The following is a 17,836-nucleotide window of genomic DNA, read 5'->3' on the forward strand; positions in this document are numbered from 1 at the left end:
TGGAAGAGGGCTCCTACGTGCTGTTTGGGAACACTCAGGTGTTAATCCAAAGCACAGTTTGGCCTCTGAGAGTAAGACACAGAAATATCTCTAGAAAAGAAAAAGAAAGCTTGCACAATCTCTCAGAAAAGCACAGTGTACTTTTCAAGTTCTCAGTTCTTGCAGTATTTCTCAGGCTTCAAAGTACTTTAAAGATTCTCAACTCCCCTGAGAACCTTAGCTGTCATTATTTTTAAATGCAAATTTCCATCCTCTATGCTGCTTAGATTCCCTGAACCCCATACCAGTTACTTCAATAGCTCAGAAAACCAAAAGGCAACCCAATTGAATCTAATTTTAAATGGGTTTTAAAATCCCCAAATATCTTGCAGTTCTGGGGAGCTTGATTCTCAAATTATTTTAGAAATTATTCTTTGTATGGCTTAAATCATAACGAGGACAAAGGAAAGGGGGAGATATTCAGATAAGAGCAGCAGATGCTGCACTGAAAGGAGCCAAGGAGCATCCTCATGACAGACAGTCTGGATGAAGAAGCAGGAGCAGTGAACTGAAAAGACCTTTCTATTTTACAAGAGACTGATGTCAACCTCATTAACAGAGTTCCTAATTCTCATCATCCACGTTGCTTCCTCCAGAGTTCTCCACACAGAAGAATATTCCAACAGCACTCAAGGCCTGATAGGACAAAAATCTTTTCTCCTGAACCCCGTTACTCAGCATTAATCTCCAGTGCAAAACAAGTGATTAGAAGAACTTGATGATAACTCTGCCATTACAAATGGAAAGGCAGTGGTAGAGAGAGAACCCACGTGCTTATTTTCTCCTCACATACTTGTTTTCTCCTCACATCAGTTCCTAATTGATGCAAGTCTTTTAACACTGATGGAGCTACTCCTGGTTTGCTCCAGTGCAGCTGAGCAAGAACTACCTGTTCATCTTCCTGAGACCTGCAAGACAATCTTTTGGGGTCTTGGCTGCAGAACCTCTGGGTGGAAAGAGCTTTTGAGAGGCCTTGAGGCAGCCCAGTGGTGCCTCCAGCCCCTGTCAGACCTTCAGAAGGTGTTTATTGAAGGCAGCTGAGGAGTCTGCATTGCTAGAAACCAATAAAGAAATTAAAAAAACTCTAGTGGGAGAAGTAATGGTTCTACTTTCATTTGAGGTATCACAGTGACTTTCTATGAGGTCTGAACTCCATTTGAGACAAATGGGTTTGAAGTTGTTCACCTTTCAAGGAAGATGTGGCTGCAGGACAGCTTTCCACAGAGGGGACCTGTCTCAACAGGTCTGTCTCCCTGCTTTGAGAAAAGGACTCAGGGATGTAGGGCTAGGAATACCAAGGCTTACTTATAAATTTGAAATAAATAATAATTTTTGTTACCAGCATGCAGAAGAATGCTGCATATCTGATTTATATGAGGAGGCACATTGGCATCACTGCAGATGTAAGTAGGAATTGGTCATTATAGGCAATAAGAAACTGAAATAGTGAGGGAAATAATCTATTTCTTTTCCTGTCACACGAAATTATAAGATTATGCTTTATAAGAGCTGGTGTTTCAATGGTCAGAATTAGATTCTTTAGGAAAAGTCATTATATAAATCCTGCAGCGTGGAGGATTTGTGTTGACAGAGTGTCCTACAACTTTTGAAGTCCCTTTTTGACTTGGACTCAAATATCCTGCATCATTCTGAAAGAGCTTTGAGGTGCTTGCTTACAGAAAAGACCACATAACTGCAGAGGACCAACCTATCCAAGCTGACTGATTTTTTGCATCCATGACTTCTGCCAAAGAAAAAAATTAGCGTTCAGGTTAGGAGAGTATAATTTGGCAAGACATTATAAGTCTGTAAAATAACAGCAGCAACCTTTAAATACTAAATATTTGCAGAACTTCTAGCAAATATACTCTTCTGGCTACAGTGATTACCTGCCTCCTGAAATGTTTGCATACTTGCCTGTTTTTAGTATCACCCTTTGCTCAGTGTAATACAGTGTTAAATCATTTTTCAGTGTAATCTTGTAAAGGACAATTGCTGTTTGAGCTCCAGCAGCTAAACCCAAGATTAATTACGGAGATGAAAAAAAAAAAAAAAAGAAAAAAAGGAAGGGTAGCTCAGGACTGAGCAGGAAATCATTCCATGGGAAGTTTGCCATTGTAGTGACTGTCACATTTGTAACTGAGAGGGGCTCCAAGGTGGGCTTCAAGGTGAGATCCTCACAATTCCCAAAGAGGAAGGTGTGAGGAGGGTCCTGTGTTTGATGCAGGATCGAGTTGTCAGCACAATCACATAAGTGAATGGCAGAGGAGGAGGGCAAGAATATCTGGCTTCTCTGGAAGGCTCCTTTCCAGAGCTGCCCAAGCATTGATTTGTATGTTTAGTTGTGTTTATTTTCCCAAATCCAGCTTTAACTTCAGGCTTGTGCTCTACACCGAGTAGCAGGACAGCCAGCATCCTTCAGCAGCTCCCAGAGCTGTTCAAAAAGGGAAAAGGAACCCTGTGGAGCTTTCTGCAATGTCTTTTCTGTTTTGTCAGCTGTATGAGTACTTTGAAGAGTGCATTAAATGAGAGGGTCCCACTTCTCAAACCCTATTTACTTGACAGGTATTGACTTAAAAATTTTGAATCTTTTCTCCTTGGATACAGCTCTGATTATGCCTTTTAGGTTTCACATTGCTAGACAGCAACATTCTGGTGACAAAATGATCAATTTGACATTCCTGAAGCACAGCTTACTGTGCAGATCACTGCCCTCTAATATACTATTCCAGATGAAACAAACAGGCCACACTTCCCATTTTTTGAACCTTGTACAGTCATTAAAACCTATGCAAAGCTGGTATGAAATGCCACTTTGTTTTGGCATCTAAATCACTTCATGAAGCTGAAATGCAGAGATTTATGCCTCCAGTAGTGGTGCATTAGGAGTTTTCATGCATATTTATTCTGCTAAAACATTTTTACATGCTTTTTCATGTGCAAGATCCTGTCCCTCTTCAGCCTCCCTCTCTCACTACCACTGCTGACATGAGTTTTTCTTCTACTTGTCAAATGCAATTTCTGGTCACAGGATTCTTTATCTGTTACACCTTGCAGATGGGGAATTAGAGATTAATAATGATAGACCAATTGGAGCTCTTTAGATTCCTAATTCAGCACAGCTTTTGGCTCATGAACACAAGAACATCCTAAAACATTGTTCACTTATAAAATGCTTGGGGGCTAATGTTAATGTTGGAATGGAATAGATGTTGACTGAGTTCCCATCAAGTGATCTCACTGCATTTTAGAAGTAATACAATTTTACCTTCATTTAAAAATATGTTTTCATCCAAAACCTGCATATAGAGGTTTTCAGGGTTATTACCCTTGGAGAAATCATCCCTGATGCTGTTTTTCCCTCCCTGATTTATAGCAGCCTGTGTCACAGATGTCTTATTCAGGTGACAGATATGCCAGAAGAACAGTGTCCAACGGGTTGTGAAGCAGTGATGAAATACACCCTCTGAAGATGCATAATCCACATCAAAATAAACTTAGTAAAGGACAGAATAGCCCCAAACACCAAAGATTTTAAGAAATGAAATACGTGGCTTGGTGGAAAGGCAGCAGAGGGACGTGTTTGTGGGTGAGAGCAGATCCAGGGCTCTGCAAACAGAAGTTACACACTTCATATTTAATTGGTGGAATTTTGCCTTAAATGGTACTTTGAAGTCAAGTTTTTTCCAAACAAGCAGGAACTAAAACAGCAGAGATATCATGAGCTGCTTTCCCTCTTTTCCCCTTTGTTTCCCTCGTACCTCAGTGCACAGTTTTTCTGCACAAGCATCTTGTCACTGAGGGAATCTTTGAGGAGCCCCTGTGCCCCCAAACCTGGGTGCAGGGGGCTCTCAGAGTCATGCAGTGGTGCTGGTGATGCTCTCAGTCCTCTCACATTACCCTTGCTCTGAGAATCCTTCAAACCCAAGATTGTTCTGAGCATGAAATTGGCCTTGAGACGAAGCAGCTGCCTGAGTTCCCTTGGAGGGAGGCCAGCTGGCTATTAAGGAAGGCATTGGATATCCTAAGCAATGTTCCTGATCTTGTCCTTTCATCTAGTGTCCCATGACACAGAATTATCTCTTTCTGGAAGCTGTCTTGTAGCTTGTGAATATATTAGAGGTGCTGGTTGAGCAGCTTCTCCTCTTTCCTCCAGCTCAGTAGCTTTCATTCGGATTTTAAAGCAGTTCAAAAAGCCACCCAATAATATCAACCACAAGCAAAAGCTTTAGCCTAGTTCTGTGAAAATATCACCTTTTCAGAGTGCAAAAATGACCTAAACAATAATAATACAAAAAAAAAAAAAAAAAAAGGGAAAAAACTGGGCAAAAAAGCCTTTAGGTAGTTAGGCAGCAGGTGTATTTAGCAGCTCTGTGCTGTCACATCAGCTGATGAACAAGGTGAGCATTCCCAGAGCAGGAAGTGCCAGATGCCAGCACCTTCTCCCACCCACTGCACTCATCCCTCTCACCACAGCTGGGACATTCAGCCTGGATTTCCTCTGGAAATACAATCCACAAGTACAAAGCAAAGTCAAGAAGTACAACACTCCCTTTTTGTTGGAGCAAAATATCTAAGTCCATGAGCATTCCTTCAGAAATATTGACCATTTATGCTGTTCTTCAGATCCCCCTTGGAATGACTGCCATCCCTAATGAGACAGAACTGCTGTCCCCTCCATGCTCCTTGCAGCAGAATCAACTGGTCAGAGTGTGTGATGGCAACATTTGGGAAAAAAAGGCAGGTTGAAACACTGGGATACTTCTCTCACCATGTTGGAATCATTCCTGATCAAAAACCATTCTTTCCACAAGCTCAGTAGTTTAGTGTTAATTAAAACCTAGAGATCAATAGGTTTTCTTAGTATGTAATGCCTCCAGGTATCACATACCACCATAAAACAGAAGAATTCCTATAAGCTGTGTCAAAATGAAAATTTTAACCTTTCAGCAGAAAAAAACCCACCCCTGCTTCCCCCACCCCAGTTTCCCTCAAGAATCCACTTAATCATATTTTGAAATCTAATAAGGTTCTAGGAGTGATAACAGTATGCTGGGGTGCAGCAATGGAAGGGAATGGATTATTCTAACCTTTAACAAGAGCAAACGTGAAGGGCAATTAATTTGTGAGGTTTTCTGAGGCTGGAGACGAAATCCCAGCTCCTTTAAGTCTATATTTCATTTTCTATTGAGATTGCAAAGCAATCTCCTGTTTGTGTTCCCCCACTAGGCAGCCTGGAGTTACAGTATCACCCAACAGGCTGAACCCACACACAGAAATTAAATTAATATTTATATGGTACATCTTAGATAGGAGAGAGCTCCAAACAGAGCCAGGGCAAGGCTCCTGCCCTGAATTCTGCAGCAGATCAGAGCAGATTATCACCATGGTCCTTCTGGTTTCATGTGCAGCCCATGAACAGAGGAATCTCCTCATCTCCCAGTCCCCAGAGGGTGAGAGTACAAGAGCTATGGACCTCGTGCAACAGCAGAGCAAATAATATGCAAATAACCACTTTGAAACCCAGTTCTGACCCGTGTTTTCATTCCCACCAAAGGGCACCTCTCAGGAGAGGCTTTGATCCAGCAGGCTTTGGGGAGAGCTTTGATAATTCCCTTTGTCAGTAAATTGTTCTGTCGTTGGCAGCAGCCTGGAATTGCCTGTCCTCACTTGGTTAAGGTTTCCATCCCTTCAGCATGTGTGTCACAGAACATCCACAGTGTGGGCTGGGGGCAAAGGCAGCAGGGAAAGGACTGGGAGCAGAGGGATCCATTGGGGGGTGTTGCTTCTTTTTTCTGGGCTTGCTTTTCAGAGGCAGAGGAAGGTGCTGAGCTGCACAAAACTCAGGTCACTCAAAGCATGAACTTTCAGACATTGAATTGGGGGGGTCATTTCTAGCACTGGGAGCTGTTTCCTGGTGTGTTGTTGGCTACAATTGACAACAGATTTGTCTTCTATGTTGCTTTTTTTCCCCCCCCATATCAAAGTTATGCAATAAGCTTCTGATATTTATCCTATTCAAGTCCCTAGAAATGCATGGCAGGCTTAAAAAGCAACATGAGCAAGCCCTTGATTATAGATATGGAAAACTGTCACAACCTGTACCTGCTGAGAAAGCTCCTGGAATAAATGTGTTTGTATCTCTCTGTTTCAGATATACCTCTACCTTGGCATCTCATTTGGATCCTCCCTATGGTGCCTGGGTTGAAGCCCTGCTGCACCAACTTTGAATTAGATTCTTGACAAGCTGAGATTGTCAGGGTTTTTTTAAGAGCTGGAAGACAGGAAGAAGATGGAACAAAATGATTTAAAAAGCTTGGAAAACTTTTTTGAAAAATTCTAATGCCAAGGGAAGGCAGCACACAAGGAAACACTGGGAGGGAGAAATGCAAGGGATGGACTGTATTAAATCAGCAGAGATAAACCTTCTCCCTGAAGCTCACACATAATCAGTCTGCACACATTTCTAAGTAACCAAGGCATCATAGCAACCTGAATATCAGCTATACCCATGTAAAAAAGCCTACAGTCTACTGGAGAAGCATTTTGAGGTTTGGGTTTGGGCTTTTTTTCTCTTTTAAGCTGACTACATTTAAGAGTTTGGGCTTATAGCATGCCACATTCGAATTTTGAAAAAGAAATACTAAATTGAAAAGTTATTTAACTTTTTGGTGATATTAAAAAGTTCAAATCTAAGGCATCCCAAGTGATGAGTAGAGCTGTAATTCTGTTTTTCAGTCCAGCAACCCTGTGGTTTCTGGACCTGATCCCCTACAGAATATAAAATGTCACGACAGACTGAAATGGCTTCAGGCCTTTCTTTGTCCTCAGGAAACAGTAACAGTGATCAAAGAGCCACAGGACAGGAGGATGCAAATATGTCAAATACTCATCTTGCTTCATACCACCCACTTCTTTAGGTTTTTGCATGGGTTGACTCACTCAAGATCTCATCTGGGAAGCATCAGACTGCAGGACTCTGAAACTTGGCTTTTGTAGCTTCCCTGGAGGAATGACCCAACTCATTGCCCGTGAAATTCTCTCTCTGCAGATTCAATATAGATTTGCAAAACGATTCTGCACGGATGGGAGATGAGGTGTGGTGAGCAGGAGAGCACAGGAGGCAATTCAGAGGCAGGAGGCATCACTGCTGCTCACTGAAGGCTCTGCTGGCTCATTATTCTCAGCCCTGTTGTTCATCTCAGATGCTCACTTGGTTCTGTGATCCCACCAGGTTCCCAGTTAACATTTCCCTCTAGAACATTTCCCAGCTGTTTTTTTTACTGGAGCACTGCTGCTCTCTAGCTTTCAAAACTCCCCAGCCTCTCTCTCACAAGTGCTTTCCTCACACACTTCACTGATTTCCTGTCTAAATTAAGCTGAAAACATATTACTCATATCCTAGGCAAAGATACCACGTTTCTTTCACCTGCTTTTTCAAAAGCAGGAGCACAAATTACCCACCTGTGGAAGGAAGGGGATCAAAAGCAATCGATCTCCCGGGAGCAAAGATACAGGGCAAGGACAAATATTTACAGCACATGGGAAACATGAAGTTTCCTGTGGACACAGTGCCCTGCAAAGCTGAAAAGTGTGTGTACAGGTAAAAATCATGGATCAAGTCACACGTTTGCTGGTTTTCCCACTTTCTGGACTGATCATTATTATCTGTGCTGCAGCCAGCTCCCTGCACACTGTGCACACCCAGCACATCTGTCCACCCAGCAACAGGAAATCTGGGGGCAAATTATTTCATGGGTACCCCAAAGGCTTCAAACTCCAGGTGTGTGGGAAAATGGGTGTTCCTTTGGCTACACTAATGAGCAACTCTCATTAGTGGCTGGATGCAAGTATTCTGCACAGCTTTGAGTGCCACTGAAGCTGAGCTTCCCTCTGTGGCTTTGGCCTCTCCGAGGTGCAAAGGTCCTTTGCCAGCCACAGATTCACAGAGCCAGTGGGCAAGAGAAGGGCTGAAGAGACTGTTGTGAGCAGTGACTTGGTTTTGGAGTTTGTCTTCCTTCCTCTTATGTAGAAAGAAAAAGAATAAAGAAACAGAAATAGAAAAAAGAAATAGAAAAAAAAGCAAGACCATTTAGCCTGGGGATGAACATTCTGCTGCATAGAAGAGGCATCGGCTCTGACACATCTGGATGGCCTTGGCAAGGAGCCTCAGCTGTGTGTGGGAAGCTCTGGGTGCTGCATGGGAAGGGCAGAGCTGTGAGACCCCTGCACAGCCCAGGGACAGCAGCAACAATCCACACACAGGTACTGCCTGGTGTGCCCAAGGTGTTTGTATCCATCACACCGAGGGCAGACAGGGTAAAGGAGACACCAGCACCAGGAAAGTCAGTGCTTTCAGAACAGGTGAGGTTTGTAGGAGAATTCTGGCGTGGTTAAACACTCTTCAAACCTCCAGGGGCTGGAGGTTTTAGCTCAAGATGAAGGTACAGACTCCATTAATCACCCTTTTAAGGTAACATTTGCATTACAAAGATGCGAGGCTCGGCCAGCTCATCAAAGGAACGTTTACTCGGGGCTCTGACTGTGACATTGCCCCACAGGAGGGGTGCAGGTCCCTTCCTCCTGCAAACCTGAGGAAACCCTCCCCTTCACCACTCCAAAGTTATGGTGATGACTCGGAGATCACTGAGATCTAAAGGCATATGAACTGACTTTTTCATAATCAATGAGCCGACTTTGATTTCACAGATCTAAAAGCAACTTCAGAAGCCTGAACTTTGGAGAGAGGGGCTGTCCTTTTTGCAACCAGATTTGTCAGCAAGGGAGAGCTCTTTGATCTGGCTCACTTTGCAAAGGCTTCTCCTGGCTTTCCTCCCCCATGCAGGCATCTCTCGGGACACAGATCCAGCCAAGGCTGTGAATTCAGTTCATATTCTTAGACTCTTCTTGTGTGTTCATCCTCTATTTGAATGATAAATGCGAGAGAGCAAAATTCATCTTTTCTTACAAGCTTGCTGTGAGAAGCAGAGTTCAGTTTTGTATTTGCTGTCTGACTGTGGATTCCTTTACACACAGGAAAATATTTATTTATTTGGGAGTATTAAGTGTGGAAACTGTGTCCACCTACCCAAACTGGGGCAGCTGTGGGCAGGACTCCATGGTCAAAGAAGAGGGAAATCCTGGATGAAACCTCAGTAAATATGTGACCATCAACATCCACCCCTGGCTGAGTTTTGTAGCACAAAATGTGCTATAAAAAGCACATGAAACCGAGACTAATTGCTTACACCGATGGACCCCCCCCCCTTTAATCATTTCAAACAGCCAGAGCATTCTCTGGATTCCTACTTGCTCAGCACTATCTCGGAACAGAATTGCTCAGAATCCAGGGCACAGATTTATTTGCCATTGAATAGAACTGAATTACCAACAATACTATTGTTAATCGTTACAGCAGTGTGTAAATGCTGATGAGCAAAGGCTGCCAGTGCTCCCACTTGGCCAAATGCATCGAGGGTCTCCTTGGAGGGGCACACTTGGGCAAAGACATGAATAGAAAGAGCTGTTTGCAACTTGAAGCTTTTAAGGCAGCCAACAGTGCCCTCTTCGGGGTTCTTGCTGAATTCCTTCAGTAAACCAGGTATTTACAAACTGCTATAAACTGTGTCTTTTGCCTTTGCTTTATCCCTTTCCACGTGCTTACAAAGCAGGATGTGTGCAACACTAAGCACCAGTGGGAAACAAATCCACCCTAAAAAAATTTTTTTCTAATTCTTGCTTTCAATATTAGGCACTGACGGGTATCACACAGATCTCCAGCACGTTTGTACTTATTTATGGCCAACATGAAGCTAAAGAAAACTTTCCAACTGAAGAGAAATTACACAGTGAACTCACCACACCACCACAGTTTGGGTGCTAAAATGCTCAAGACTTGGGCCCAGGCTCAATATGGTAAACCAGAAATTCTCCAGACTTAGTCAAAAGCCTGAAAATGCCCCTCTGTGCCCCCTCTGTGCCCAGCAGCATCACTGACACAAGACCCCTGTGAGCCAGGACTGGCTCCACCTTCATCCCCTCTCTAATTCAGAGAAGCTCCTATTCCACCACAACCTAGAAAAGTATCTCAGGAGCCCTGAAGCCCTACTTTAATTTACACCCCTGAACTAGAATTTAAATGCCCTAGTCTGGCTCTTTGCCACTTGAGTCTGTGCCATCCCGATTCCTCTTTGCAATGGGAAGTCCTGAGAGAATTTCCTTTGGTCTTTCTGAGCAACTCTGCAAAATTCATTTGAGATTCACCTTCAGGTTTAAACTCCAGCTGTGTTAAAACAACTATAAATACTCAAGTTTGTAAATCAGACCTTAGTTCTAAAAGTTTGCCAAGCTTAATTAATTAATCACAACAACCTTTTCACTGCCCAGCAGCTGCATTGATCCTACCTGTGCATTCAGCATCACTGAAACACCAGCAAAATAAGTGATGGGCAGTGACAGAACAGCTGTTACCAACAAATAATAATCAGAAACAAACTGATAATGCACAGTGATGAAAGATAAAATAAAGTTTGATGGGCACGACTGAAATTTAGGGGGAAATAATCACAAATTCACACAAATACAAAACCCCTGGAGCAATAACAGTGGTTTGCCTGTGACTACAGACAACTGTGCAGGAATCAGTGTGAGGAAGGGCAGAGGTTAATAAGAGGAAAGGAAAGTGAGGAAACATCTGAACAGGTAAGAAATGCTGGGGCTGTTCAGCCTGGAGAAGAGGAGGCTCAGGGGAGACCTCCTCACTCTCTGCAACTCCCTGACAGGAGGGGGGAGCCAGGGGGGGGTTGGTCTCTTTTCCCAGGCAATGATCAGCAAGACAAGAGGGCTCAGTCTTCAGCTGTGCCAGGGGAGGGTTAGGTTAAATATTGGAAAGAATTTCTTTGCAGAGAGGGCAATCAACCATTGGAATGGGCTGCCCAGGGAAGGGTGGATTCTCTGTCCCTGGAGGTTTTTAAGAAGAGACTGGATGTGGCATCAGTGCCATGGGCTGGGAACCACGGCGGGGTTGGATCAAGGGTTGGACTTGATGATCTCAGAGGTCTCTTCCAACCCAGCTGATTCTGTGATTCTATGATTCAGTGTCCTGCTTCAGAACAGGGAGTTAACTGCCTTTCTTTCCTTCCCCAAGGCTGCCTGTGCAGGGGCCCCGTGCCTGGGAGCTGGGCAGACAACAGCTCCTGAGGAGCCTGACAAGCAATTAGCTGGAGGTTCCTGTGCTGGCAGAGGCAGTGATCTGGGCTGGTGATCTGTTCAGGTTCTTGTTTCCTCAAGTTTTGTGAGAAAGCACAAATTACTGTCCTCACAGAGCAGTTGTTGCTTGTCAGGAGCAAACAAAGCGTGTCTTTAGCAAAAACCCACGAGCTGGTTGCACGCTCAGGGTAAAGCAAGTGGTACAGCCAGGCCAAATTACAGATTAGAGAGATTTCTTGCAGCTGACTTTGCTTTAGGAGAACAAATCCAATCCCTCTTTGGCAAAGCAGGAGAGATCAGGCAGTCCCAGCTCCCCCAAAGCCCAGCCTTTGTCTCAAACAGCACTTAAAATCTAAGTGTAAGGAAGAGAACTAAAGTTCAGTAATAAAGAAGTTTTGTAACCACAGATGCTTCTGGAGTTTTCAGTATTATGTCAATCCTTTTCAGCTTCATCTCTTAGTTAGAAATCTATCCAGCTGCAGATCCATCCAGGTACCTCTGGCACTGACTAGACAGAAGGAAAATAAGTTTAACTTAGGCCTGACTAAAAGCATTTCATCCACTGTCACCAACACTTTTATATGATCCAGCACTTTTTTTTTCTTGATGTTTCTAATACAAATGTTACCCCCCAGAGAATTACACTACACATAAACACTGCTTTCTCCCATATAAACTCTCACCCTATAAACAGAAGCTGGGTAACAAAGTGTTTTTGAAAGTTTTTTTTATATAGATGTGTTTTCTTATGTCTTGTTTTGAACTCATGTCAAGAGCTGTGGGACTAAAACATCCATCAAAGTCAGGGGTGTGTATGGGGGCCAGTGCATCCAGTCTCCTGATCATCACCTGTGGGATGGAACACTGGTGACAGACCTGACAAATAACATTTTATCCAGTGACTCTAAAAGTTAAACGTGCTGATGCTTCTGCACTGAGCAGCTTTCACATTGCAAGTGGGAGGGGGGGATTATTTTTAGCTCCAGGTATTATATCAAGCCATTAAACTCTGCTGGTAGAGGGGACAGTGCATGATGAGCTCAAAGCCAGACACGAGTGTTCCTGTAGTGACAGCCACCGTGCTGTGTGTCACAGCAAATGGAAGTGGGGCTAAAAATACACAGCTAGGGGCTAAAAATACACCCAGCAAAAATTACAGAGCTGATGGAACAGCCAAAAAAAAAAAACCATGGTGAGACACTGGTGTCTTTCTCCAGCAGCACAGAATTCCCTCCATCAGACAACAAAGGGTCACTCCTTTCAACAGAGTTGTTTTAAGGCTCTGCAACAGGGAGGGTCTGAAAAGGGGCTGCAGGGAGGCTTTACAGCCCCAGGGCATTTCTTGGGAATTTTAGGAGTACAATAGTGATTGTAGTAGCCTGGATGAGTAGTAATGTCTGTACACCTTTGTATCAACCAGTGGAATTTAATTTACTAGGGATATTTTTTCCCCCCAAAGAATTTAAAAATTGTTTGCTGGAGAAGCTCAGAGGTGCCAAGGTATGCTAAATTTTTCTGCACTACTAAGGACATATTCATTGCCAAGACAGTGTTTCTGTGGGATTTATTAAGGGAGAGCTGCCTACAGGAAAATCTCTCAGAATTCAGACCCAGCTGTGGTGGGCAGAGCAGCAGAGGGCACCAGCACCCCACCAGACAAAGCAGAGCAGCAGAAATCCCTCCTGATGTGTTTTCCAAGAGGCAGAGGAAAAAGTATTGCAAAAAAACCCCTGAAACTACAGTTTATATGGCATGAAAATGTTGATTTACACCTGCCTAACCTACAGACAGTGGCCTGGGTGCATGCTGTGTCAGAGGGATGGAAAGCAGAGATTCACAAGTCCTTAAAACAGGTAGCAGATATTTAAGTGGGGCTGCCCACTGATCCTTCTGTCTGAGCTTTGGTGTTTTGAGCAGGGAAATGATTTCTACCATTCTGACAAATCACATAATACATCACATATAAATCCCTCCATAACAAACACCTAATAGAATAGAACAGTGACAGCAGGAGCTGGTACAGAAATGTATATTTGGTCATCTTTTAGCACCTGAAGAATGGGCCTGTGGGGAATCTGTCCACTGGTTGCTTCTATTCCTTACTGGACATAAGCACTGGGAGGTGCTGTGCTTCCCTGCTAAGTGGCATTTCATTCATCAATCAGATTCCCAGTCTTGCCATATCCTGAGCTTCCAGCACTCAAGAAACCATCCATCAAGTCTGAACCTTTCCTGCAACAGAGATGAATGAAACAGCACAACCTGCTGCTGGTGGTACCTTGCACTTCCTCATCCTGTCCTTGGCCCCATGTGCTCTCTGCCTGTACACCTCGTGGTGGGATGACTGTCCCCTTGCTGTGAACTCATGGAGCACCTGGAGAAGATTTCAAGGTGCTCTGGCAGATACCAGAAACACTCTCTTGCACTGAATCAAGTAATGGGCAGGAGAAAACTGGACAATTCTTGGGAGAGCCAAGTCATGCTGTTCACAGTGCCACAGTGGCAGTGATCCTACCAGAGGTGACCTTCCAGAGCAGAGCATTCCCTGGAGATGGAAAGTCTCTGCCCTTTGCTCCTCTGCCAGCCCTCTGAGCAGTAGAGGATGGTGCCCTGGTCAGCAGCAGCAATGCTGTGATCCCCTCCAGGGCTCCCATCCACCTCTGGAGCCCTCGCTCCAGGGGTAGTGACAGTCCCAGCCTGAACTCTGGAGGTTTCAGAGCGGGATGCGGGGGTGGCATCTCTGCTGCTTTCCAAATATCCAGTTCTCTCAGTGAGCTTTTAGAGCCTGAAGTGCAGTAATTTTCTCTGGGTGAGGTGCTGCACAGTTAATTGCTCCTAAGCCATGCACCTTTTCCATCCTCCTATAGGCAAGAACTTCCTGCCCCCTCCTTTTGTACCAGTGAGAGGTGGAATATATTCCTCAAAAAGGAGACAGTGCAGATGTGCTGCACAATATTACAGTTAGAACAATAAATAGAGTTGTATTAATTATACACAGACGAAGAGGTGACACGTTGATTCCAGTTATTTCAATAGGAATCAAATGAATTGATGGATTTTCACCAATCTAAAGAAATAGTTTAATGTGTTTCATTCACCAGCTTGTTGCCAGTTTACACAGAATCAGCTGAAACCAGATGCTGCTGCCACCTGGAAGAAAGGGCAGAGACAGTGACCTTTACCTAATTATTTAAATTACTTTGAAGTATGTGAAACTAAGAGATAAGGAATTCCATTATAATCAAAAGTGTCCTGCTCCCCTCTATTCATTCAATATTCAACTTCAGCACCAAACACAGTTAATATTCTCCCTCTGAATTTGAGGATTTTTAATAATGCATTAAATTATTCCTTGGGGTTCACTGAGACTTCCCAGCACACACAATGGTTTCCTTCAATGCTCTTATACACAAAGCAGCAGGTTGGTTGCCCAGGCAGTGTGTGACTGACACTCTTCACATCTTTCCAAATTAAACTTTTGCATTTTCTGGGCAGCAGTCCCACTGTGATCCTAATTGCAGTGGGCAGTGCACACCAGTCTGGTGCCTCTTCACCGAGTGCAACCAAAATGACTCCTGTAAGTGCTGGATATGTGTCTGGAAAATTAATTCCTTATTGCAAATAATGGATCCAACTAAAGCCCTCTCTCTCTTGATTTCACAAAGGATCCAAGTGTGATGGCAGAGGTGGCACAATTGGGCTTGTGCCCCTGGGTCACACTGCTCCCCTGTTGTCTGACCTCAATTTCATACACAAACCTCCTTTCAAGCCACACAAAAATTACTGCTCAATAACAAAAAAACCTCTTTGAGTGCCCATGACCGTCCTGCAGTTAAGAAAAACCCTGTGAGCACATATAAAGCATTGATAATGATTTTAATTTCTGCAATTATGCCTAAGACTAAAGCTTAAACTGGTTATGAACCCTGGGTAAGTGGGTTCCTGGCAGAATATCCCTGAATCAATTTTTCTGTGTCTCAGAGTTTTTGGCACACACTAATACTGCTAGCAAGTGAATCTTTTGGGTTTTGGATATAATTGTCATTCCTGTCTCAGGCCTGGGAGGGGCAGTGAGAAAATGGTGTGAGATACTTCAGCTAATTGTTCCCTCTTGCCAGTGAATATGGAACTGGTGGTCCCACAGTTGTTAATAAAGAAGATTATTGAACCAAGACAACACGTCTGCCTGGCTTTTTTTCATCCCTTGCCCTGTTTTCAGGAGGGGACCCTACCATAGTATTTTTTTCCTGCCTTTTCTAGATTCCACAGTAACAAAAAGCCCTCTGCCATGCTCCATAAGGGGTCTGTTATTCAGGAAATAAAACCTTTGTGCTTTCAGATACAGAACAGATAAATCATACTCAGGCTCTCCAGTTCTGCTGTGTGAAGCCAGAATTGATTTTGGGGCTTTTTCACTCATCTCTGAGGCTGCTCAGTTCCAGCAGCCCCGTGCCAGGAGCAGGGAGCCCCAGGATAGAAGATTTTAGGTCAAACTGCAGCAGTTTGGGGACAGCAATTTCTGCAGCACAGGTGGACTCTGGAGCTCCCTTTGGGGCAGGTCCCTCAGGCAGGATCAGCTGTAAAGGTTTATCTCCTGCCAGTGTTCTCCAAAGCTTTCTGGGGCAGCTCTGGGGAGCTGTGAGATGAGGGAAATCCCTGTTTTTCTGGTGGAGGAATAGTGCCTTGAGACACAGGACTGGCAGCCAGAAGGGCTCAGGGTCCTGCCCTTGTGTGGATCTCAGGATCTGCCATGTGTGTGTCAGCCTGGAAATCTACAGTTCCATTTTATTTCTGCAATATTTGAGCTGCAGGCATCACACAGAATCATTGCCATCTTTGCAGATGCTCTGGAGTTGGCAGCAAGGGAAGGAGAGCTGCACCTTCCTTTGGATTTCTGGAAAAGCAGACAGCAAAGCTATTTATAGCCCAGCTCTGAGTCTGCCTGTGCACATTGTCAGAGTTTCCAAATTTCATTCCAGCTTGGAGCTATCCTTTCATTTCTTTTCCTTCTTTTATCCTCGTGGGACCTCTCAGATTCACTGGATTGTCATGGATATTTTGCATTTGCTCACTTGTAATTATTGCCTTTCCCAGATTTTTAGTGGTGGCTCAATTGTGTGTCAGCCATGCTAGAAAGGGGCAAGTAGATTCTTTGTAGCTCATTCTGTGGGGATGTGGATTAATGTGAATTTTAGGTTTAACAGTAGTGCCAGGATCAAATATTAACCTTATAACCTGATATTAGCTGTATACCTTGCACTGGAAATCTGGGAAAGAACAATTCCAAAGGGATAGTCTCTATTAAAGGGAAATCATAGATAACACTGAAGTTTTGAATGTATAATATTCAACCAACCTTTTCTTGGGTCTCAGAAAATTACACACAAGCTTCTGGACAGACATTACCATATTGGTTATAATAATACAATCTAATAATAATAATATAATAATATAATATACTGGTTTTAATACTTCACAGTATGAATTTTAAATCAGAAACCTTTCTATTTTTACATCTGTTGTTTACTTCTTGATGAGATTCTGCTTCTTCTCCAGGATTCTCAAGGTTCACACTAACTTTGAATACCAAAATATTTTCAGATCCATCATGTGACATTTCACTTCTCTTGGTAACTTTTGAGGACAAGTCTGGACCACACTGTGAATTAGGAAGGTTAAAACTGCCCAGGCTTGGAGAAACTGGGTGTTTAAGGGAGATGAAGACCAAGAAAAACATGAAAAATCGAGTCATTTACTTTCTTCTTGTTCTCCTCCAAGAACAATCATACCTAGAGAGTACAATTAATCTTTAAGTCTATCCTAATTTCTCTATCACTCACCGAAAAGACAACCTTCTATTAATAAAAGTGAAGGTCTGTACTCTTAGAAAACTCTAAGAAAACTCATTTGTAACTTCTGTCACGGTGATTCTCAGACCACTTTTTGTTGCTGCTGCCATTAATTAACCAGGAGTATGTATGAACACCTGTTTAAAAAAGCCCACAAAATAAAATTCAACCCCCTGTCTTATAACTAAGTGAAACCCTGCCCACAGCTCACTTTCTTATGCCTTTTAGCCTTTATGCTTTGCTTTCTTCTGCCTCAAATGACTCATGTGTGACAAAGATGTTGTTGTCCCAGAGATAACAAGTCTCTGCAAGTCTTGTGCAAATGGGCAGCCAAGAAGAGACTTGTTAAATCCTCCACTATGGAGCGAGTGCAGCAGAAACAAGAGTTCTCGGGGCTCAGAAAGCCCAAAGAGAGACTTGCAAACATCCAAATTCTAAGAAACCAGCCAGCCCTGCTGGAGTTTATGTGAGAGAGCTCGCTCCTCGAACAAGGGCAGCTTTTGTTTTTTGCTGGATGGTGTCTCTGATGCCTAAAGAGGGCATGAAATCGTGCTGAAGCTTTAGTTAAACTCTGCTGAGAAGTAAAGCCTTGCTCTACCTGGGTCAGCCTGGCAGTGCTGGAGCCTCCCTGCTCAGCAATCAGGAGTTCATTTGAGGGGAAGTCCCTTAACACAGACTTTCCTCACACTCCAATTTCCCAGGGCTGTCTCCTTGGCACAGTTCTGAAATCCATCCCCTTT

Source organism: Pseudopipra pipra, chromosome 15 (genome assembly GCF_036250125.1).
Source record: "Pseudopipra pipra isolate bDixPip1 chromosome 15, bDixPip1.hap1, whole genome shotgun sequence".
Taxonomy (NCBI): Eukaryota; Metazoa; Chordata; class Aves; order Passeriformes; family Pipridae; genus Pseudopipra; species Pseudopipra pipra.